Here is a 24,292-nt window from a genome sequence, read left to right on the forward strand (position 1 = left end):
TGGAAAAAAACCCCCACAACTTAGAGTGACTTTAACAATAGAGATATATTATCTCACATAACAAAAACTCTTAAGGTAGGGTTGCTCACTTCTGTAGCTTACAGGTATCATTTTATTTCTTGCTACTCCATTTACAGTATGTAAGGTAGCTTGTTCTCATAATAGCAATATGGCTGCAATAGCTTTAGGCATCACATCCTCATACAATGCAGAAAGGGGCAGAGAAAAATCTTTTGTTTCTATAACTCTTTAGTGCTGAGAAATCTTTCTTACATTTTTACCCCCAAGAAATCTTTCCCTCACACTGCATTGGCCAAAATTGGGTCACATGACTCTTCCTTAGTCAAAGAGAATGGAATTATGACCTATTTACATTGATCAAGACTGACACTCTGTGACTGAATCTGGCTTTGGGTGTGGGCCTGCAGTTTCAGCTGGGACTAGGGCTAGGGCTGTGGATATAGACTTCTTAAAACAGCTTTATTGAGATACAACTCACATAGAAAAATTCACACATTTAATGTGTACAATTCAGTGGCTTTTGGTCTATTCACAGAATTGGGCAATCATCACCACAGCTCTTTTTGGAACATTTTCATCACCCCTAAAAGAAATCCCATACCAGTTCAGTAATTATACTCTATTCTCTTTGTCCCTAGCCCCCAGCATCACTCATCCACTTATTTCTGTATGGATTTGCCTATTCTGGATATTTCACATAAATGGAATCCTATGTTATGTGGCCTATGATGACTGGCTTCTTTCACTTAGCAAAATATTTTCAAAGTTCATCCTTGTTGTAGCATGGATCAGCTCTTCCTTCCTTTTTACGGCTTTATAATATTCTCTTTTATGGATACAACACATTTTGTTTATATATGGGTTGATGGACATTTGGGTTGTGTCTACCTTTTGGCTACAATGGAAATGATGCTATGAACATTTGTATATAAATATTTGTGTGAACATATGCTTTTACTTCTTTTTTTTTTAAAAAAGATTTTATTTATTTATTCATGAGAGACACAGAGAGAGAGGCAGAGACATAGGCAGAGGGAGAAGCAGTCTCCCTGCAGGGACCTGATGTGGGACTCGATCCCAGGACCCCAGGAATACTACCCGAGCCAAAGGCAGATGCTCAACCACTGAGACACCCAGGCATCCCTACTTCTTTTACATATATACCTAGTAGTAGAATTATAAGGTCATATAGTAACTCTATGCTTAACCTTTTGAGGAAATGCCAGATTCTTTCCTACAGTGATTGAAGATTTGTCCCAATTTCTCCACATTCTCTACAATACTTGTAATTATATGTCTTTTCTATTATATAGTTATCCTAGTGGGTATGAAGTAGCATTTCATTGTAATTTTGTAGTCTTTCTTGAAGCATATGGACAAGTGGAAGAGAAAGGATACCTGAACAAATCTGGGATCATGTTAATAAAAAAGGAGAGAGAATTGGTTGTTATAGGCCAATAACAGTTTCTGATCACAGGTAACTAAAAAAAGGTTCTTATTTAAACTAATTTGATAGCCTTACTCATTTTACTTCAACTTTACATTTGCTATATGTTTTTGACTCAGAATTTCTCGGTTACTGACTGGAGAAAGATTCTGTTATATAATAAGAAAATATGTCTGGGTATAATCATCAATTTTCTAATTAAAATATGGCCTGAGAAATTTAAGTTTTCAAATTCATTTGGGCTGGTATATTGATAACCCCAGCAGATGATATGGATGACACAATAGATGATCAGTGTTATAAGATCAATTCTCAGAAGACCATACTATTTGTAAGGCCCATTTATCCCAGGACTGGGAGTTGGGTTTGGTAAAAAATGGCAGAGTACATTTTTTTTCAAAAACATGATTATGTACATATGAAGTTTTATGTGGGAGATGGGTGTGTGTGAGTACTGTAAATCCACAGGCCAAAGTTCAGTTCAGTCTGATAGTTTCAAGGGGGGCTAGCAAGAGAAGTTAAAGGCCTCAAAACCAAAAGAGAGTCTGCAGCTTCTTTCTTAATGATTAGCAATCATGTGACCACAGTGCCTTCTGTGCACCTCCCAGGTCATTGTATCCAGTATCTTTTTTGAGTGAACTCCATTTCCTACTTGTTAGTTGTGCTCATATTGGATTTCAAAAATCTCATCTCATGTGTTCATGGACTGTTTCTGCCTTTGCTCTCCCACACAACTTGGGTCTCTGGAAGCTGACTCTAACTCTCCTTTTTTTAATGACTGCATACTGCCATTTACTTATCCAACAACCATTTCCTCTTCCTTTGTTGTTAACATAGTATCAATTTTTTTCGGGTATCCTAGAATCCTAGTGTCACAATCACATTTTTTATTTTATAAATTAAAGAGAACTTAGAAGTCATTGAGTCCCCATTTTCTCACTGGGAACTGCATTCAAGCCCATACCCTCCAGTTGGGCCTGGTACCTCAACCACTAGCCTCCATTAGTACTCTTAGCCACAGACATATAGTGATTCCTTGATATTGGTCTGAGTGTTGATGTGGGTGATTTCGCCTACAAATACTATATGGGCCCTTGTTCTCTCTTGGGAATCTACTAAATCAGAATCTCTAGGAGTGGAATCCCAAATTGGTACTTTACAGGCTCTCAAAAATGATTAAAATATGCATCTACTTCTGAGAGTTGCTGACTAGTGTAACTTCCCAAAAATTGCTTTGAGAAGTATGGATGTCAATGCCATAAAGGGCTGCTCTTGGGTACTACCCTCAGCTTTTGTGGTTGATGTCATGTAGACAACCATGACCCTTTATCCCTGGTCTGAAATGCTCCTTGGTACCTCTATAAAGACCATCTTGAGTGGGAATGAACATAATTGACTCAATTTGGTATTTTCCATGATTTTTGAAAATATATTTATTATTCTATGTCAAGATGTAGGTAAGAGCACAGCCAAAAAATATTTCTTCCTCTTCATAAATTTGATGTCTTTATTTTTGGTTTAGGGATGTATGTCTTAGGAAGTTTGATTTCTTTACATTGGTGTCATGTATGCTATATATATTTGGCTTAAAAGATGGGAATTCTGAAGCACACTGACTATTTTGCTCTTTTACCCTTTATCATCTAGTGAGTTTGCTCAAATGATGATATTTTCTTTCCTGAAATAGTGGGATTATCGCTCAGATATGTGTTCAAGTTAAGTGTTCCAGGGAACATATTTAGGTATTTCCAGGTTTTCTTCCATGAATTGTACCCGAGTGAACTCTGAATAACATGACTGTATTTTATACCTCGATTTTGAACTCCTTTCACTTTAGATGTGCATTCCAAACACGGCCATTGGTGTTGAATTCATAATGCAAAGTTGTTTGGAAATCGTGGCATGTTAGTTTGTTCACACCAAATAGACTTGTTGAGAGGTGAGCTGTTCTTGGAAATTGCTCCCAGAGAAACCAATCATCATCAAGTTTTATTACATGTGCATGGTGTAAAGTGCTTCAAAATCTATAATAGCAACAAAAAACATGGTATCAGTCGATGGATACAAAAGTATATGTAATATGTGTCTATCTGCAAACAGCCTTGTGCTGAGCACTTGTACTGTAACCTGATAGTGACATTTATATTTGCAAGCTGTATTGCATATTGGGGTGATTGCTATAATAAGCTAGTTAAACAGAAGCAGAAATTTGTCCCAAGGATTCCAATATAAGGCAAACAGCCTATGTCTACATGTATGACTATGGAATCATTTTCTAAGTGATTAAGTAAAAAATGAACAGCTAGATCAACAGTTCTCAATTCTAGCTGCATATAGGATCACCTAGAGAGATTTTTAAAAAGATAATGACATCCAATCTCACACAGATTGACTTAATTGGTGTGGAGTGGAGCCCAGGTGTCAGTATTTTTTAAGTACCCCAGGTGATTCTAATGTGCAACCAAAGTTGAGGATTCTTGGACTTGACTATATGCCTTGTGAGGATAGGCCAGTGCCTAACACATAGCAGTTCAATAAATACTTGGTTCATGCAAAGTTACCAGCAATAGAGTTGGTAGAAAGCTAAATATTTAGATTCAGTTTTTGAGGCATTCAAAAAACAACATTTGCTGAATGTTTAGAGTAAACCAAGAGTTGAGGATGTTTACAAAGAATGTGATCTCACAAAAGCCCTCATTAGGAGGTTTTCTTAACTAATGGCCCATTATGCCTGTGTCTGGCTTAAGATACAAGCGTCAAGAACAAAAATGCACAGGTCCTGACCTCAAGGCCCTGACCTTAAGGTAATCTGCAAAAACTCTACTAATTTCCCATGTTCTCCTTTTTGTGTGGTCTCCTTCCTGCTCTTAACCCTTAAGAAATGTGGACAAATACTACCGTCAGGTGGGTCTGCTTTTTCTTTTCACTATAATATGAAGAGGAAGGTGAAAATATGTTGATTAGATAGAGCAAGAGACCTCTGTCGAAGTTTCAAGATCATTCCCAAGCCTGTTAGTACAGGTAAATCTGGGTTAAACTCATGCATCTCAGACACTTTTCCAAAAAGAAATATTTCAAGCTAGTTTCCATCTCTTACTCTGTCATAACTTCGATGACTTCAGAGTCTTATCCCAAACGCCAGGGTTATGACTCCAATTTAAATATGTAAATTTAAGAAATGTAACGCCAGTGCCCTTTCTTTTTAGTGTAGATTGGCTTCAAACACTGGTATAGCTGGGATTCGATAATTACTTTGGCCTATAGTAAATCTAGTTGGGTAGTGAATCAGGTAACATTTAACTAATTGATTGTATTTTCTTTTTATTAATTCCATGTTTGCAATTGAGTTATGTATGAAGCAGTAAAAACATCCCGCTGTTCCTTGAAAATGGTGTTATATTTTATCACACAGTGTCTTAAGCATACTAATGTTTAAGGAGATGACGCAAGGTTTAAAATGCAGCTTTAGTTTATGAACAACATACCTCTCCACAATAGTCGACACAACATACATGTAGTGAAAATGACACCCGATCTATTAAGTGTGGGGACTGATGTCTTGTGTAAAAGATGCCTGCGTCACTGCTGGGGGACGTGCTTGTGCATTATTCATCTCTGCTCAGGCACTACATTCAAATCCCTTCCAAGTGTTCCCTTTTCAAGTACTTTCATGCTGAATTGCTGTCTGTGAATTTGTGCTGTACATTTAACACCCAATTTGACTTTTCACAGAGTCACGGTAGCAAAGTAAGGTGGAAACTAAGGGTCAAAGAATAGCTTAATCTGAAAATCCCAGTTTTATGTAGATACAGTTGGTATAAGAGGACTCTGGTGAGGAAGTGCTCTTGGAAAATGAAAGCTCTACAGATGTTAGGTGGGATTATTGTACTCAAGTATGCTTGGCATGAAAACCCCCTCTGTTTTGCTGATTAGTATACTTTCACTAATTACCCATCAAGAAAAAGGGGTGGGGAAGAAATAACTTTCAATTCTGTTTTAGTAGTCTCACCTGAGGAATTGAACCAGTTAGGTTTTTTTTTTTCAAGACTCAGGAGATTAATTCAGTTTATATCTAGAAGAGGAAAAGACCTTTTTCTTCAAAGGTTGACTGGTGTAGAAAGGCCTATAATTAATGCAGTAAGTGATATTCTGGAAATTGCGTTTGAGTAGAATCACCCTCCCTCCCCCCCAGTCATTCACCCCAAGGGCATTCTAACAGTTGAAACTCAGAGTGAATTCTACTTGTTTTACCTTGTGTGTCTTAAAACAGAACACTTGGTGGCAGTCCTCCTTAAGCACCAAATTTCCTTGATTTAGCTCTTTCTTGGGGGAAACAAAAGAGTTTCCCTCAAGCTTTTCTTGGGCTCCTGACAGATTCCTTTCTCCTTTATGTGGTAACTGAATTACTAAGGCATTTCCTCCAGTGAGGAAACAGCAGTTGGGGGACTCTAGCCTTATGCTTGCTTTTTTCATTTGAGACTCAGCTTGCTTAGGAAGCAATTGTTTTCTTGGGGTTTTCAGACACACCTGTATTCTTTGTATTATCACTGATTTAATTGCTTTCTGTTCCTCCTCCCTTCTCTCTCAAGCAGCTCTCTCAGCAAGTGTGATTTGGGTTTAGGCTTGTCTTATGGTCCTCTTCAGTGGCATCTACTAGCCTCTTGACCATAGAGCACATCTTGAATCCAGAAGGTATTCTTGGGTGGCAATAATGTTGGTCTTCTTCACAGTATCCTAGTTTGCACAAACTGTGGTTCTGTGTGTTCCTAGAATTGTATGGCTATCGCTCTCAGAAATTGCCTTATGGAACAATGGCTCCTAAGTTTTACTGGAAAGCTTTCTCTCAATACAACGAATGGAAAATCTACATACATGTGTTATTTTTGATCAAATGAACAAAATCCATCATTTTTCTATAATTCATGTCCTCTTTCATTGCAGTTAAGTAGTATTCGATATGTGTGCCTTTTTTTCTCTTCAACCACCCACATCTGCACTACGTGGGGAGGAAAAATAATTTTTCCTGTATCCTTTTTAGGTTCTTGGCTCAGACACTCCTGTGCTAAAAGACAGATTAACAGGAGAAAAACAAGTAGAAGGCTAATAATATGTTTACCTCCTGAATGTGTGGGAGGTACCCAGCAAAACAGTTACTCCCAGAAATGGCCCAAGCCAACACCTTAAAAATTATCTCCACCTAAAAAGAAAAGAAGATTTGGGGAGGAAGTGAGAAGCCAGTTATGGGAGGCTATCAGAAAAAGCACAGTAAACAAGGGTAAGGTTGTTATACAGTTCTAAGTCATTGCCTTCTCCACTGATAAGAGTTTCTCGAGATTTAGAATCATCTTTCTCTTCTTGGCACAGAGAGGGAGACACCCTTACAAATGGAGATTTTCCTTATAAATCTAAAAGTCTCTTATAAAAGGATAAACTCTACTCAGTTTTCAGAGCCTTTCCTGTGTCAGCTGTTTTTTAAAAATAATCAGCCTAAAATAATCCTTATGGCAAAGAGGTGTATTTTGCGGTGGTATATTCTGCTTCCCTTCAATTGGTCAAATCATCTTTTACCTTCGTTTTTTTAAAAAAAGATTTATTTTATTTATTTATTTATTTATTTATTTATTTATTTATTTAGCAAGAAAGCATGTGCGTGTGTGCCCACACAGGAGCTGGGGAGAGTGGGCGAGGGAGAGGGAGAGAGAAACTAATGATTCTGAGATCAGACCTGAGCCAAAACCAAGAGTTGGTTGCTTTAACTGAGTGCACTACCCAGGCACCCCCATCTTTTACCTTCTTAAACCCACACACATTCTTCTGCACATTCACACTACTTACTCTTGGCTGCCTTCCATGAAATATGCTGCCCTACTAGATGAACCTATAAAATAGTTTTATTATAATCCTCTCTAGCAAAATCCATAAATTAAAATGAAATCAACTTATAGGTGAAAATATCTTCTGATATCTTTTGTACAGTACTTGGACATGAGATCCAAGATGATACTGTATATGACAAAGTTCAGTCTGTGTTAGCTAAGGTTGTTGTAAGGTCTCTGTATATTTACTTAGTCGAGGGTTTCTCCACAAAGGCACTATTGACATTTGATGTTGGGTAATTCTTTGTTGTCAGGGAGTTGTCCTGCACATTGTAGAATGTTAGGCAGCATGCCTGGCCTCTACCCACTACAAGCAAGTAGTACCACCCTTACCCTGCCACCAACAGTGACAGAAATATCTCCACATATTGTCAAATTTCTCCAGAATTGGGTGGACTGGGGACAAATTACCCCTAATTGAGAAGTCCTGGGTTAGACTATCTGGGGCCTAGCCTTTCATTAAAAAGGTACAATCACTTTTCAATATAACTGTATATACAATTTTCGATTAGTGCCAGTTATGCTCTGTGTTTGTACCACTCTCCTGACCTTCAATACACTTCCTATATTTGAAGAGTTAAAAATAGCCTCATCTGTTTTCTGTGATTGTGACATGATTATCCAAGTAATTTATAATATTCTTCCCCAAGTCCCATTTTCAAGCATTTTCTCTTACAAAGCAATAATCTATAATATACCACAAACAGTTCATCTGTGTCTTTTCTGCATTGGTCTCTGATCTGTGTGTGATCTTATGCTGACTTGCCATTATTTTTAAAGCAGTGATGTTAAACTATTTTGGATAAATACTTTCATTGCTTTATAACTTTGCTGGAAAGATCAAAGTCACTTTATTTTAATATTTTTGGGGGATTTCTTTTTTGCTGAGGATTTTTAGCCTGCATTGCTTTTTAAGATACCATGTTCTGATGATTTATTTTTTAAGTTTACTCTTTCAACATAACTGTGGCTATAAGCCCGAGATGCATCATACATTTTCAGGACCTGTCGGCCCACTAGGATTTCCATTTTTCCCCTCAAATTCCTAGGAATTTTATACAGATTTCCTATTTAAAGATAACTTTGATTTTGTATAAACCTCACTATGCCATTTAAGTAATAAATATTGGTGCATGAACTGGTTTGACTTTCTGCTGAGAACTGCTAAAAGCCTTTTAATAGAAAACAATAGGGAATGTCAAACACTGAATCACGATCTCACAGAAGCAATTTTTCTTAGAAAGACTTTCATCACACAGAAGTTTTATCCTTGCTCAAATTTTGCCAGAAATTATGTCCAGTTAAAATCCATTGTTATGCTTTGTACAGATTGTTTACCCATGTTTTTATGAATAAAAAACATGCTTTTAATATGTTGATACCTTTTAACTTATTTAATTTTTATCTATAGATATATTTAGAGGCAAAATGAGATTATGGCTTGATTTTAGATTAGGCATTCGCTAGGAGATGTGGTATAATGGCCACATGCATGTTTAATAGTATATGACTGGTTACTTTGAAGCAAATAAGGAGAATTCCCCCAGATGAGCTACTTATTTTCACTCTATCTTCTTGCCGGTCTCTTGCCGGTCTTTGCCCTCTAACCCAGGCCAGCTGTCTCAACAGACAGCATGTGAAAGGAATGTAGACTTGGCAGAGTTGTCGCAACTATAGAAAATTAGTAGTAGATACAAACTACTAGGTTTATTTATTTTGATATTTTGCAACTACAGTATGCTCTCTGTAGAGAGTTTTCAGTAGGCTTTAATTTTTATAACTCCTATAGATCTGATTAGAACAGTTGAGATGGGGAAATAAAAGTGAAAACCAAACAATAACTCAGATTGCCCATTCTGTCCTCATGTAAATACCATCTGTGTGGGAAATGTGAAGAGTCTCTTTCCATAGCTAACCACCATTTTGGGCATTTCCTTATCTCCTTCCCTCTCTCCCTCCCTCTTTGCCTTTCTTCCATTTTTTAATCAAAACGTTTAGATGGTGATGGTCGTCATTACTCATGTTATAAACATGTGTGCGATACTGAAATAGTAGTCTCAATAAGCTAAAAAATAAGAATATTGCCTGTGTTAGACCATAGAGGAGGTGGGTCTTAAGCCACCTAAAAGATGTAAATTGTGGATAGAATATATTTTATAGCCCCTCATTGCATACTTCCATCCTAATTTAGTGCCTCACATATGGAAGGTACTTTATTTTTTTGTCAGGGTCTCCTTACATTAGAAGTAAAAACTGATCCTGTTTTCTTCCACTTTGAGTTTCTTTGATGGCCATAGTTATTTCCTTTTCCCAGGGGGGGTGGGGGACAGAAGATGCTTTATATGGCATTACTGTATGATATCTTAAATATAGTCAGTTCCATGGTAATTAAAATATTATTTATCCTTTGTTACATGGAAGTTATTTTTCTTAATAATTAAATATATTCATTAATTCATTTACTGCATACAGATTCATTGAGAACTAAATATTTACCATACTCTGTGCTAGGTTCTGAAGATATAAATAGATGTCAATCCTGTCCTCAGGAACTAACAATCTGGTTGATGAGAAGAGAGCATAACAACTACGGTCTGGTGGAACAAGAGCTATAATACAGATATGTACAGTGTGCTGTGGTAAGCAGAGGAGGTTAATTTCATTAATGGAGACAGAGCGGGCTATAGAGGGAGATGGTAACAATTGACCTGGTCTTAAAAATTGGTAGGAGTTTACCAGTTAATGAAGTAAGAGTGTATGCTGAGTGCAAGGTGGAGTGGTATTCATCCCAGTCTACTGAAAGAACATGAGCTAGGACATGGTAGTATATCACTTCTTTGACATGTATATCATGTGTTCTAGTGTGGCTGGAGCATAACTTGCATTGGGACAACTTAAAGTATGTATTGCTAGAGTGATGGAACCTTGAATGCCAGTTAATGAATTTAGACTTAATTGTGTAGGCAAAGAGAGCCATTGAAGTATTTTAAGCAGAATTCTGGCATGATCTAGTTTTCATTTTGTGGAGAGAATTTTGGTAGCTGTATTGAGGGTGTATTAGAGGGAGAGGATATAGGATGTGAAGGAACCAGTTAGGACTTCACTACAATTATCCACGTGTGAGAGATGAGTGCCTGACTTAGGACAGGGCAGTATAAATGGAAAGGAAGAAATATTTTTTAGGTATGATAGACAGAACTTAGTAACTAATTGTATGTGGGGCATAAGGAGCAATAGAGAAGAATGACCACAGGTCTTCAGCTATCACCTAGGGGAATACCGGGGGAGGGGCAGGAGGAGGGGCAGATTTGACTGAAAAAAGTGATATGGGATGTATCTAAGATTAATGTAGAACACTAGGCATTCAGAACTCTGAAACTGGAGTTCAAGAGATATTTCAGAGCCAGAGATATAGGTTTGAGCATTATATGTACATATGGGAAAGTTAAAACCATAATCTGTGAAAATTGCTCAGTGTGAGCATATAGAATGAAAACAGGGAAGAGGACATAACTCAGGGGGAGACTGGCTTTAAGAAGCTGGTAGAGAAAGAGAAGCAAAAGGACCAAGTAGTTGGGCTAGAGATATAGTAGTTAGACTAGAGAACTAGCATATACTATGTTGAGGAACTCAAAGATGAGAATGAGAACAGAAGGGATGAGACGAGAGCACTTAAAAAACAGGGTAAGACTGAGAGAGAAATTGAGAGACTGAGAGAAACTGAGAAAGTAATTGCATGTTGGAGAGAAAGAGAATGAACAAGAGAAAGATTGAAAAAGAGTGAGTGAGATAGACACATATTTATAGAGAAAGAGTTAGAGATAAATTTTGGTAGGGAAAAGAATAGAGCAGAATTTCAGAAGAGGTGATATGAAGGAGATGGAGATTAAAAGCACAAATGAGGGAAGATTATTAGAAAATTAGGAGAATATTTCTCCCTTTGGTGCAGATGAGAAAAGGAGTAGAGATAGATGAAAATACATCTGGAAGGAATAGCTAAGGAAAGCTGAGCATTCAGACCCCGGTGACTTATTTCTCTAAGAATAAGAGAAAATGCCCTCCGTGACCAAGGGCTGAGTGAAGTAGGGCTGAGTAAAAGCATCCGTGCTAGATTTTTAAGGACCCACTGCTGTTAAAAAAAAAAAAAACCTTGATGGATCTGCAGTGGAACCAATCAACAAGAAGATGTAGCTTTTGCTTTCAGCTGCCTGTGAGCAGGAAGGGGGAAAAAAACGAAAGAGGGCCGGATGCAGGGTTGTGAATCAGTGCTTCCCGTGTGGTAGCAGGTGGGGCATAGAGGACCTGTGATCACTGGTGAGGGTCAGGTGGGCACATGAGGGTAGTCAGGAAGAGGCTGATAGACTGGGAACTTAGACACAATGTGATAGGAGGTTTCATTGAGGATGAAGAACAGATTTAGTGGGAGTGAAGAAGTGTATTTTAAGTCTAATTATAAAGTTAGAGTCTTGCAGATTTAAATAGAGAGTCTATTCTGGCTCAACTAATTTTTATAACAAAAAAAGTAATGTTGAGTAAAACATGAAAAGAATCTTTAAACTCCCATGAAGCATGTGCCTGTGATTAGAGTTGTGGAAGCTCATAGGAGTAAGATGAGAAACAATGAAGCTGGAAATGAAATGCTCTGTGTTTGTGCACATGCGCTCATGTGTATGAGTTAAGGCAAGAAGATACTGATTGTTTGACATGTGTGCTGGTGCATAAGTTGCATTGGGACAAATTATAGTGTATAATACTAGAAAGATATATACACATTTATGCACATTGTTATATATATTAATATTATTCTATGTAGTGTATATTTTATACATGTACATATTTTTTCTTTCATCCTATTTGAAACAAGAAAAACTTGAGAAATTTGATGAATCTATGTTTAAGTGAAAAGGGAAGGATTGCACCTGAGAGGAGCTAATGGAAATTATTAAGGGCTATGGTCAGGTTCTTGGTAGTTGGGCTTAGAATTCAAAGTGACTTTAAAGTGACTTTAATATACTGAAGAAATTATTAGAAATCAGCCAAATTCAATGAGGACATGTTATGGAGTAACATGGGAGGCAAAAAGGAAAAGAAAGAAAAAGAAAAAAAATGGGTGAGCAAGGCTTGGCTTGCTAATCATAAACCCTTTAGCTTGTTTGTATCTCTCACTAAATATGTGTTGCATTAACTTCAAAGGTGAGTAGGTTTTCCCTGTGAATAGGAAAAAACTGCCAATTAATTCTACTTTTCACTCTATGTCCTAATCCTCTCTCTCTCTCTCTCTCTCTCTCCCAAAATTCTCTCTACAATATGGGAACTTATCATTCCAGAATCCTGCTTAAAACATTTTTAATGGCTATCTGCCCATAAAATAAAGTCTAAAATTTCCTATCCAGGTGGTCCCTACTTATGGTTGGTTCTACATTAGAAATATCTTCTTGGGTTGATCTTTATACCTCTATGTTGACATATTGACTTCGTGTTTGCACAAAATTCACACAGATTGCCTAGTAAATTTTACTGATCATTTATGCCAACTAAAAGGTGACAATAGGTATAAAAGCTCTTTCTGAAAAAGGACAGTGTTCTAGTTAATTCTGTTATCATAATGTGCTCAATCAATATGTTTTCTATGATTAAGAAAGTTAGGAAGCAACTTGAAAGATTTAACTTGGTCCTATGCCAGTGAACCCAGGCTGAATCAAACCAAACTTGAGTTCTCAGCTCCAAGAGGGCATTTGTTCTAACTGTGTTTTCTGCTTGATTTCCCTCAGTTGAAGTGAAATGGATGAAGAATTTTAATTTGTCTTTTTTTGCATTCAAATATAAAAAGTCATTGGGTGTTAGTTGAAAATTTATGAAGTGACAGTCTTGTTAATAAAGATAAATGAGATGGCTTGTTTTATTAATATTAATGTTGCACATAATGTAGCTTTGCTAAATAAATATAGGGTTACAGTTTGCAAATTTTGCAAACTAAGAATCTATAGCAATTGCAGAGCTTAAGACCAAATTGTGATTTTCGGGTGCATTTCAGTTGGTAAATTTTAAAAATTGGAAAGTCACTTGGATTTGTCTGAAATATTTGGGAGGCAGCCTGGTTATAGCCTTAATGATTTCCAGTATGTCTCAGTGATGGACTCAATCATCATTTAACAATAAGGACTAATACAAAGTGTAAAGTGACCTGGTAATTGAGAAGCAGAATCCTCCATTGTCTAATACAAGTCAATCTCATCACTATGAATGCCATAGGGGGCCACATGGTCTGGCTGCAGTGAATGCTTGTAGTCTCAAAGAAGAAATCAGGCCCACTTTTCTTATGGAAGATGGGAATTAAATTAATAGTTCGGGGGATGGAAAATGGGAAAGGAGAAGGCCTTAGACATGTCTTTATTTTACTCACTCATTTATTCATTCATTAAATATTTATGAGTACCTATTATATGCCAAGTCCTAGGCTAGGTACTGTGAATACAGCTGATAAAGTCCTTGGTCTTATGGATACTTATCACTTTACTTCTCAGATGTGGTACTCCCATGCTCCTGGGGCATTGTAAGTTATTTGGAGAATATGGCTGAGTCTTTCAGGCCCAAGTCCTAACTTAGTAAATATGATTAAGGTGTTGAAGTAGAGAGAAGGGAGAGGAATTGTAGTTGAACAGAACTGATGTGGAGAGTTTAGTTCTCTCCTCACCCCTTACCCAGACTGCCTGACTCACTTTAACAATGGGTTAGCAAGTGGGATGTGTTTTATAGGCAGTACATGACTCCCATTTCAAGTTTTTCATGATCATTTTGTAAAGTGACAAAAATTAGAAGGCCACTATTGGCAGCACAGGAGGTGGGGTGACACTTACTCTGGACCATTTTAATCTCTTTAGTTTTATGATGTAAGCTGTGATTTCAAGTGTAACTGTATTAGTGTTTAAATTTCATAATATCAGAATAAGCATTAAAGTATAAGAGAGGAACATGATGTAAAAATTGAGTTACATCTTTAGATTTATTGGAAGGTTAGTTTTCCTAATGTGTACTCATAAATGACTCAGGATCACTGACATTGCTAATGAATTTGACCGAAAGTTATCATCAGAGTGATCCTCACACCTTGTGTACATTTGGATTTAGGAATACACCATTCTGTACTTCATAGGGAACAAAAACATTTCAAAACTAATCTGTTTGGAGGAAATCAAGTTGCTGCTTGCTTTCTTAAAATAATTTGCATTATGACTCAAAATTACTCTGTGTCAGTGAGACATGAGAAATATCTATGAAAAATAAAACTCTAGAAATTATCCAAATGTTTTTAAAGCATCCAACTGCTTAATTTTGTGGTCTAGGAAAACTAACCTCTAGATTGACTATTTCTCCTGATATCCAGAAATAATATTTTAAATAATGTAAAGGGAAAAGCAGTAAATGCTATGTTAGTCTCTTTCCCAAGAAGATTTGGGGCTTTTTTCTCATTTTTTTCCCTCATGGGATCATTGCAGTACAAGAGAATTTCTTGTTTCACAATCTACACTTATATGCCTATGCTTTGTGTAGGGAATAGTTAATTTCTCTTTGACAAGATTTCTAAATTTTTAATATCCCAAAGTTAGTATGTTGGTCTTTTGATGATAGGTATTTTAAAGGAAAGTGACAAAGGGTTGCGCTACTTTTACCTAGCAGCTAACATTAGTTTCCATGGCTGAAGACATGTAAGCTATTGTTAGTCTTGGCAGTATAGAAATAAGATCAGCTTTGCTCAAGAAAGTTTTCATTTGGGTTAATAATATTAGAGTAAAATCCCAGCTGAGTCTACATCAGGAAATCTTTTATGCTCTGATATCATTACACATTCAAGAATAACAATCATTCCTTTAAATAAAATTAAAAGGATTCAATTTGAGGCTGGATAAAAAAAATAGATTGGAAAACTGTATAGTGGAGATATATACTCTTGCTCTGTTGGGAACCCATTTATCTCTGACTCTGAGACTAATCATATTATTAATAGTCATACACACTCTGGGCAACTTGAAAAACAATCCGTTTCTTCAGTTCCAGAAGGGGTCTCTGAGATATCTTCTCTTGCCTGAAAACCCCTCTGTTTGACACCATCTCTTTATGAGATTATTAAGTATTTCTCTACATTTTTTTTTTGCTTTTGCATGTGTATCTACCCCATCATGATGCTTCATACGTGAACTGCCGTTATTATACATACTCTTTTATCTAATTTTTTCTCCTTGGTGGAACCTGTCAAGTATTGCCGACCAACAGATGTTCCCTTGGTGAGCCAGTTCAAGGATCTACATATTATTTCCAAAGAATCTTGCATACTGCTGGTGCAGTGACTCCAACCCCCTCCTCCCCTCCCTACTGCTGTTTCCTTTGGATAAGTGTGTTCATGACTGTATAAGCAGCATACACCTAGACCAACATACTTAAGATCAGATATATTTTCAGGCTGCAATTCAGATCCATCCTAGAAAGATCAGAAGCTGTATGGTTACAACTGTACTAGAATGAGGTGACTAATAGTGTGGATGTCAGACTCAAGTAGAATCGCAGTCCAGATTTGACTGTCCGTGCCAAGGGAAAGAGGCTATGTTGTACAGCAGTGGGGTCTTACATCTTTTTTTCTGAAAGACGTCCAAGCATCTTCTTAAGTAAAATCCTATGTAGAATCCCAACACCTATAATTAAGTGGAGCTACCTAGATTAGAGAGAAGGCTGAGGCCCAGTCTCTCATCTTCTCTACTTTCTGCTTGGCCTCCTCATTATCCTCTACCGTGACCCTTAAGGAATCTCTTTGGATACATAAAGCTCAGAGGAATTAGATTGAAAAACACTAGGTAATAAAATGTTTTTCTTAAATCATTGATCATTGACTTTGAGTGAGATGTTCTTTTTAAAATTTTTTACATTTCGAAATTGGAGTGTCAGCTCTTTAGTGAAGTCATATCACTTCACATAAAAATAGTCCTACCATTCAACTGGAATCGGGAAGAATTAAAAACTTGTCCATCTTTACCATCTAATCAAAAGATTAAGTTAACATAAAAATTAATGAAGTTTCAAGTGATTGAAAGCTAGTTTCCACACTCTGCCCCCATATCCACTGCACTGATAAAGAGGGGAACTAATGTTTGTTGAGCATCTACTATCTGCTAAGTGCCCTGTTGTGTGTTTTATATTCTCTAATTCTCACAACACTGGAAGATAGAAATTATTCCTATTTTACAGCTTATGAGAATTTGGCTTGTAGATATTTTACAAGCTAAGGTCAGACAGCTAGGAAGTGGAGAACCTGGATTCTGAACCCTAATCTGGCTGACTTAACTGCTCCTACTCTTTCTTCAGTATTAGGCTACCTTTCCAATAGTACAATGAGGGGAGCCAAGAATATCATGAAAAGTAAATACAAGAGAGTTCTGAAAATCTGTGTAGAGATGCCTTTAATCACAAACACAGTCTTTTTCATTTACTACCCATGCACTACTACTATGTTTGTGACTCTTCTGTTTATTTTGTAATATAGTATATTCTTCCTTCTAAACCTATCTTCTCCTGTGCCTGCCTCCTCCTTTCTCCTTTCCATTCTCACCTTACTGCCATCTTTACAGTTGCATAGTCTTTTTCTTTAACTGAGAGGCTTTTATTTATTTATTTATTTTAAAGATTTATTAATTAGAGACAGTGAGGTGAAGGGCAGAGGAAGACAGGGAAAGAAGCAAACTCCCTACTGAGCCTGATGCAGGACTCAGTGCAGGGCACAGCATGGGGCTTGATCTCATGACCCTGAGATCATGATGACTTGAGATGATGACCTGAGCCAAAACAGAAAGGTGGCTGCTTAACCAACTGAGCCACCCAGGTGCTCCTACAGTTGCACAGGCTTAAGGGGTCCACCTTTTTTCTAGTCAAGGTTCTTTTGGTTGCAAAAAAAATGGAAACTCACTTAACATAAAATGGGAAGGTTATTGAAAGAATATAAAGATCTCACAGAATGCAATGGCAAGGTGTGCCTACTATATTAAGACATAAATGGCTCTTCCCACCTCTCTGTGAGTGCATACTTTTGTTTTACGTTTGCTTCTTACGGCTTCTCTCTGAACATCTACTCTTTCTCCCCTCACACCTCTGCTTCCCTTAATTGACTTCCTCTTTTTAGTCATCTTGAGCCCAGTATGGATGTCCAGGTCCAACTTAGCATGAGTTTCCAGATGTAGTACCTCAATCTTTCTTCTACATCTCTAGGCCTAAGTTTCTGATGGCATATGATTGGCTTGGCCCAGCTCAAGATAGAAACCATCTTGTATTAGGTATTCTACTCTGGTCCATTTGGCTGTATTGGTATGACAGGTCACAGTTCAGATATGGTTCCTTCAGTAGACCCTATAGGTGGGGTCTGAACCCCAAGACATGTCAAGTAACCTTTCCTTTACTCTGGACTTTGTTTCTAAGTGTACTCTCTTCCCTGTACCCTAATTACTTGAGACTAGGAGAGGAGGGGTCCCTGAGACTAGCAGGACGCTCTCCTACAAAGGAGGTCAGATTGTTCAATTTAGGGCTTACAGTGGGAAATATGTTCAACTCAATTATGCCTGGGCATCCCGTAGTGTAGCAGAAGGCTCAGAAACCTTTGTAGGAAAATAAATGGAAAAATTTTTTCTTGAGTGTTTGTTTTTACATGGAGCCAATCCTTACAAAACTGCTTTTCAAATTAGAATGAACAACATGAGAAGCGTTTACCACATGGCATAGTTGCTTTAGACATGGGTGAGAGAGATGAGTGTAATCCACCTTGCCTAAAGTTTTCTTACTTGGATAAATAGTAGGAAACATGTTTCTATGAATAAGATATACTGGATGCTTTGTTTGTGATGGGTTTGTCCATATTTGAAAGATAAACATCTGTGATGCTGCTGCCATTTAAGGCCGGATAATACATTACAAAATCATTCAAAGAACATTATCAAATTATAAGGCAGCCCTTTTATACTGTGTGTGTGTATGTGCATGTGTGTTGAGGATAGAGAATTACTCCCAGTGTGAGGTGGGAGTAATGTTTGTGTTACAGGCTAATGAGATTATATCAGACTTTGGCTCTAGGAGTTATGATCTGAGTAGATGATAAGTTCCTGATATATAAGGACTTGGTTAAGAGAATTCTAGGGTATGTGAGTCTAGTACTGATGGATCATGTTGTGAGGTTGCAACTCTTTAATTTTCCAAAAAGCCTAAAAACTGTTTTTTATACTCCTTAGGCATCTTTCATTATATTTAACCAAGGAAGTGTTAAAATGCAAAGTTCAACTGAGTAAATTTTAAAGATCTTAATGGCTTTTTTCAGTGATTCATGGATTGGGCAGTATTCCATCTGGCAGATAGAAAGGAACTCCAAGGGGGCACCTGGGTGGCTCAGTCGGTTAAGAATCTGCCTTCAGCTCAGGTCATGATCTCAGGGTCCTGGGATCAAGCCCTGCATTGGGCTCTCTGCTCAGTGGGGAGTCTGCGTCTCCCTCTCCCTCTCCCTCTGTGCTCTTTCTCTCTCTCAAATAAATAAATAAAATATTTTTAAAAAGAAAGGATCTCTGATAAACCATACAAATGAAATGCCTATAAAATAGGTAGAAGGGAATAGGACAAGGAAGCTATACCAGCAGAAAGTGGATTGGTTGTGGCAGGGGTCTATCAGGCAGATTACCTGCCTAGTGCTGACCAGGTAATTCTTGATTGACTATTTTAAGATTCCATTCTTAAGAAAGGCTGAAGCTATACTTAGGTAGTAAGTCTCAGTTTGGTGATGTGGGGCTTAGCATAAGGGACTCCACTTTGAGATTCTTGTCACTCTTTTAATAGATATAAAGAAGATGGTTATAATCAATAAGTTCTAAAACCTGGAAGCATATCACTTTCAGGTTTGACGGTTTTTCCTGAAGATGCTTTGCTTCTAGACACCCCTTCTTGCCTTCCCCACAGTGTCAGCATGTTTAATGGTGCCTATGGTGGGCTAGCCACTCTGTGGTTGTTCAAGCTTTTCTATGTCAGGACCTTCATATATGATGATTCTCCTAAACATCATGGTTGATGACTTCCCACTTTAGGGAGGCCCTCCCCAACCATCCAATCTAAAATAAACCTCTTCATCCCTTGCTCTTCTCTCACTTTATACTGTGCTCTATTTTCTACATTTTGCTTATCACAATCTGCAATCATTTTATGTCATGCTTTAGGCTTTTCATGTTTTATGGTTTATTGAATGTTTTTCCCACCAGACTGTAAGCTCTGAGAGGGTGAGGACCATATCTATATCAGTCACAATTGGGATCCCCAGTGCTTGAAGCAGTGCCTTGCACAGAAAAGGTGGTCAATAAGTATTAGGGTTAGAGTAATGAACAAAGCATTAGAACACTATCATCCATGATTACAAATGATCCACCTAAGTCATTGTTTCACTTTAGAGAACATTTAAAAAACCTATTGTTACCCTCGCTGTGTCTCTTATGTTCACTTGGTTAGCATTAGTGTTATCCATGGAGAATGGGATAAGGGATTTGAGCAAATCATACTACATGAAAAGTCCCCATACATACCTTTCAAAAATAACATTTATCAAAGTTTAATATACATATAGAAAAGCACCCTTTGTTATAAGTGTGCAGGCTGATGATTTTTTTTCATACTCTCATCATACCCATTTGGCTAACAGGCAGATCAAGAAGCAGAATATCCTTGATACCCTGGAAGCTCCCCTCATGCTGGCTTCTAATCACTATTCTTTCAAGGTTAGCTACCATCTTGCCTTTTAACAGTATATATTAGTTTTGCCCATTGTTACTTTATATAAATGGAATCAGAGTTTGGAATCTTTGAGTATGATGTTTGTGAGATTCATTCATCAGCCATACTGTTGCATGTCCAAGCTTAATGTTTTTAAACAAGTGGAAATGAATCCCAAGGCACAATGAGAGGCCAAGGTAAAGGGAGAAGGATGTTAGTCATATAGAATGAAGATTGGAGATTTATGTGCTGAAGCGAGCCATGTTCTACTAAATTCATTTTGCCTTCTTTGCTTCCTCTAGCTTTGCTTTCCAAATCTTAAATATGTAGCTTACAAATATCTACCCTTGGGAAAATTATTTACTGATCCACTGAAAATCCATCTCTGCCACTGCAATAAATAAATAAATAAATAAATAAATAAATAAATAAATAAATAAGTCAGTCAGTCTTTTGAGCTCATGCTCTCTCTGAGGTGTGTCAGTAGTATTATTTCTTTATATAAGGGGCAGCATTTAATTATTGATTCTTAATGCACATGTCCTGAAGGTGTTTATTAAATTGAGTTTAGGGGCATTGTTCTATCTCAGTGCAGGAGATTATGAGAAGACCTACAGAGGAAGGGGCGATGGAAAATCTGATTAACTTTCTGGACTTTACACAGAGACAGATAAAAATAGAATACTATGTGTGATTTAAAATTGGCAAGGACAGGCCTTCAGTATGAGGAAATTTCTTCAAGTTATTAATTGTGAGTTATATGTTTTTGTGACAGTGAAAGGTAGAAGCTTTAATTAAACACACCTTAATAACCTTCCCTTAGAAAATCTCTTTTTAAAAATAAATGTGGCATCAGATAATCTATGGAAGATGTAGAGTAACTCTTCTAGAGTCCTATATAATGAGGAAGCACTCCCTGACGGAGAAGGTTGCCAAGCACTTTGCACAAATTACTAAGGAAGGCTGGGGAATCGATGGCCATCTGTTCAGCATGGTTCTCATGCAAGTGTGCCTGGAGCCAGGGGGCTGGTTGACATGATCTCAGAAGGAAAAGACCTTTCCTTTTTCATTTGATAATTATCAGGGTTCTTCAAGCCTAAAAAAATCCCTTCAAACTTAAATAATGAAATGAAGTGTTCCTTTGGTTCATGCAATGTGTCTGTCTCTCTCAAGCATTTTCAGACTTTATGCCAGAGACTACTTGGAGGCAAAAGACCATTTATTTTACTCCTTCCACTCTTAGTACAGCACATTAAAAAAAAAGGCATTGTGCTGTTGCTTGGGTACAGAGCTATTATTTACTGGGCCTCATTTTAAAAATGTTATTATTGCTTTTTAAAGTGGTCAAAATGACACTTTTAAAACCCACAAATTTTGTGTGACCTGCATATTGAACCAGCCCAGACACTACTTGCAAGGTCTTTGCAGGCCACTATGGCTCCGTACACCATAATAATCAATACTACTTAGACTACTTTTTGGGTGCATACAAGGTGCCAGGAACTGGTTGGCATTTCACATACATTATCTCATTTAATTTCTCAATGATCCAGCAGGGTAGGTATTATCACTCCAACTACAAATAAGGGAAGTATTTCTTGGCCAAGTCAGAGAACTAGCCCTCAGTCACATAGCTAATTTTTTTAAGCACTGAATTACACACCCTCATCTGTCTGACTGCATAAAGGTCCACATTTCTTTTCTATATGATGCTTTCCTAATACTTTGGGAACCCTGACCTATTTAAAGTAATACTGAAACAAACATAACTTCTGATTTGGATATGTTTTCAGGTTCAACTGATTTGTTTCCTAGTCATTTTTGACATACTGTGAGACTCGGTTTTAGAATCAGGTAGTCCTACCTTTAACCCTGCCTTTTCTACTTGTCACATATGTGACCCTTCAGATTCCTCTTCTGTGAAATAGATTAAATAATAGAATAGACCTCGTAAAACTGTTTTAAGAATTCAAGGAGATGATGCAAATGAAAGCATATATCAGGATGATAAAGAGCACATAGTAAATGTTCAAGAAATATTAATAACAAAGAAATATTAATAACAAAGATGCTAGGAATGGTTTTTGAACTTACAGGACCTTGACACTTTTTCTTTCCCTGTTCAGTATTTAACGTGGTTGCCTCCTTCAGAAGCCTTTCCTATTCCATCAAGGCCTACCTTTTTCCTACCACTAAGAGTTGAAGTTTACCAATTAAATGGAGGCTGTCAACAAAAGAATTTTGGTTCTCAAACTTAGATTTTTTAGCAGCCTGATTTCCCATCCTTAAGGTCCAAAGAATAACCACAAGAATATAAATGAACTTCAATCAAATTGAATCATATGTGTCCTGGAATCTCAAATCTTTAAAATATTGTTACCACAGAATTTCTGGCTATTTACCTAGCCTTGTGGCTGTCCTACATGCCAAACCAAAGATTGGGTCACATGGTCTTACAGAGATTTTTTTTCTGATTTATAATCTGATTTATAGGATAAGATCTGTGGAGGCATAAAAACTAAATGCATTTACTTATACATCTTATGAATCAATTTTGTGGAGAAGAATATAGGAATTCCAGAGTTGAAATCTCCGAAAGATCAGGGACATGTGCACTCCACATTCTTCTTTTGAGTAAAAGCCTGTCAGCAATGTTTTTTAATATCCCTGAAAAGCACCTAAGTCAAAGAAAATTAACATCTGTTGCAATGTTAATAACTTCATTCCAGAATTTCCTTTGGTTTCTGTTGTATAGCTTCACTTGTAGAGCTCCTATTAATGCAGTGATAAACTTACAGAAACACATGCTTTATCTAATTTTTGGTGTTGGTAAAAGTGATGCATATTCAGAGGGGGGAAGAAGTTAATTAGCCCCAGGGTTTGATAGACATCATTTAGTAGTCGTCCAGTTAATCTAAAATCCTACATATAACCCAATTACCATCGTAATGAGAACTTTAATTTTTAAACTTCCTATCCAATTTCTTTCAATCATTGCTGCAAAACATTTGAAAGCCAACAATGCAGAAGTTGCTGTGCAGGCCTGTGTTAGAAATGGTCAGATCCGCAGAGAGCTAAAAGACCGTTTGCACACGTAGAATGATCTTCTTTTCACTCTGAGCATTATATAATTTAGACTTTGAAAAAAGTCGTAGAAAGGAGGAAACCACGCAACTTTTAGTGATAAAAATACTGTGTAACCATGTTCAGAGAATACCCATCCAAGACCATTTGTTTCTCCTGATCTTTCTAAAGAAACTGTACTATTTGAACTGACTCTCGATAAAGCATCTTGAAGGTGGTGGGTGTAGGATTCCTGTTGGAATCTGCAGGTCTCTGTGTAGCTTTTGCTGTTCAGCGCCTTTTCTGTTTCTTTTCTCCTCTCGGCTTGCCTCTTCTACCTCTTCTTAAAGAGATTACCCTGTAAGCCGAGGGTGATTCATTTCTACTAGTGGTGAAAGGCATTTTCATCCACTACTCTGAGGTAGTATTAATCTGCTAGGCCTTCATAAATTTCATTGTGATGGGACTTAATTTGTTTCCATTATGAGAACTTTTGAGTACATTCAGTTATCATAATCAAAAAGCACTTAACTGCCTGTGTGCTATGCCAAGAGAACTACAGTGACACATTTTCTGCCCTCTGAGTGTTCAAGTTTAAGACTGAGTGCCAGGTTTTGTGCATCACTATGCAGAAGGGCAAGATAATACATGATCTTGGTGAGCAAACTTAGGCTCAGGTTGTTAGGCCAAACCGAAGCATCTGTGTCACAGCTAGAAATTTCAGGGGAGCTAGGAAGTGGTATGGGAAGTCCAGGCATGATAGGGAAGAAAATAGAAGCCTGGTTAGTCTGTGTAGATTAGAGAACTGCATCCAGAGGATCAAGCACAGCAAGAAGGTGCAGGCAGATGTGAAGTCCAAGCATACAAGTTGTTCAGGATTCATGTCCGGCAAGAAGATAGTGTTTTGGCTCAGATTCAAAACCAATAAGGCATGTCCACTTAGTAACACAGCCATGGTGGGAATCTGTTTTCCTTCCCTTGCCCAGATTTTAAACATTTCTGTTGTATTTGGTTTAGGAATCCTGATTTGAGCTGCTTCTTCAGGTGAGGCAGGCTGCTACAGATGCTGGGTATTATAATACAGACTGGGATCCTGGAGTGGGCTTTT

The 24,292-nt window shown here is 37.4% G+C and overlaps 1 protein-coding gene across 3 annotated transcripts in view; it reads left to right on the forward strand.

Moving 5' to 3' along the window:
• The window catches only part of TENM1 (teneurin transmembrane protein 1), a 794,498-nt gene that overhangs the window by 41,915 nt on the left and 728,291 nt on the right, over positions 1–24,292 (forward strand). Inside the window, exon 4 of one of the 3 annotated variants that reach the window (XM_077888554.1) lies at positions 9,856–9,983. The exons of the other annotated variants lie outside the window; for them this stretch is intronic. The gene's annotated coding sequence lies outside the window, so the exon portion shown is untranslated. The remainder of the gene's footprint in view (positions 1–9,855; positions 9,984–24,292) is intronic. 3 annotated transcript variants of the gene reach the window in all.

The sequence above is a fragment of the Canis aureus genome, chromosome X, assembly GCF_053574225.1.
Source record: "Canis aureus isolate CA01 chromosome X, VMU_Caureus_v.1.0, whole genome shotgun sequence".
Classification (NCBI taxonomy): domain Eukaryota; kingdom Metazoa; phylum Chordata; class Mammalia; order Carnivora; family Canidae; genus Canis; species Canis aureus.